We start from the raw sequence: 1,345 nt of genomic DNA on the forward strand, positions 1-1,345 counted from the left end.
ACCTCTGGAAGTTCTCTGTCAATATACTGCTGCAAACGTTTTTGAATTATCTTCAGTAAGATCTTACTTGCATATGATATTAATGATATTGTTCGATAATTTTCACATTCTGTGGGATCACCTTTCTTTGGAATGGGTACAAATATAGATCTCTTCCAGTCAGTTGGCCAGGTGGCTGTCTCCCAAATTTCTTGGCATAACTGAGTGAGTGCCTCCGATGGGGCATCCGTTTGTTGAAATATCTCAATGGGTATTCCGTCAATTCCCGGAGTCTTGTTCTTTGCCAATTCTTTAATTGCAGCTTTGACTTCCTCCTTCAGTACCATTGGCTCTAGATCATATGCCACTTCCTGAAATGGATGAAGACCGACCAGTTCTTTTTGGTACAGTGACTCTGTGTATTCCTGCCATCTTCTCTTGATGTTTCCTGCATCATTCAATATTTTACCCATAGAATATCTCAATATTGCAACTTGAGGCTTAAATTTTTTCTTCAGTTCTTTCAGCTTGAGAAATGCTGAGTGTGTTCTTCCCTTTTTGTTTTCAGAGTCAGGTCTTTGCACATTTCATTATAGTAATTGGTTTTGTCTGCTCAAGCTGCTCTTTGAAATCTTCTGTTCAGCCCTTTTACCTTTTCATTTCTTCCATTTGCTTTAGCTACTCTCCGCTCAAGGGCAAGTTTCAGAGTCTCTTCTGTCATCCATCTTGGTCTTCTCTTCTTTTGTCATCTTTCAGTGATCTTTTGCTTTCTTCATGGATAATGTTCTTGATATCTTCCCATTAATTCATCTGGCTTTCGGTCGTTGGTGTTCAATGCATCAAATCTGTTCTTTAGATGATCTCTAAATCCAGGAGGGATATATTCTAGATCATATTTTGGCTCTCTTGGACTTGTTTTAATTGTATTTAAAGTTGAACTTGCATATGAGCAGTTGATGGTCTGTTCCACAATCAGCTCTTGGACTAGTTTTGGCTGAAGATATTGAGCTTTTCCACTGCCTCTTGCCACAGATGTAGTCAGTCTGATTCCTGTGTGTTCCATTTGGTGAAGTCCACATGTACAGCCACCATTTGTGTTGCTGAAAACAGGTGTTTGCAATGAATAAGTCGTTGGTCTTGCAAAATTCTACCACGCGAGTTCCAGCATTATTTCTGTCACCAAGGCCAAATTTTCCAACTATTGGTGATTCTTCTGTTTCCAACTTTTGCATTCCAGTCACCAGTGATAATTAACACATCCTTATTGCATGTTTGATCAATTTCAGACTGCAGAAGTTGATAAAAATCTTCAATTTCCTCATCTTTGGCTTTGGTGGTTGGTGCATAAATTTGAATAATAGTCATA

Source organism: Orycteropus afer, unplaced genomic scaffold, assembly GCF_000298275.1.
Source record: "Orycteropus afer afer isolate SDZICR_OR568_19922 unplaced genomic scaffold, OryAfe1.0 scaffold00112, whole genome shotgun sequence".
Classification (NCBI taxonomy): domain Eukaryota; kingdom Metazoa; phylum Chordata; class Mammalia; order Tubulidentata; family Orycteropodidae; genus Orycteropus; species Orycteropus afer.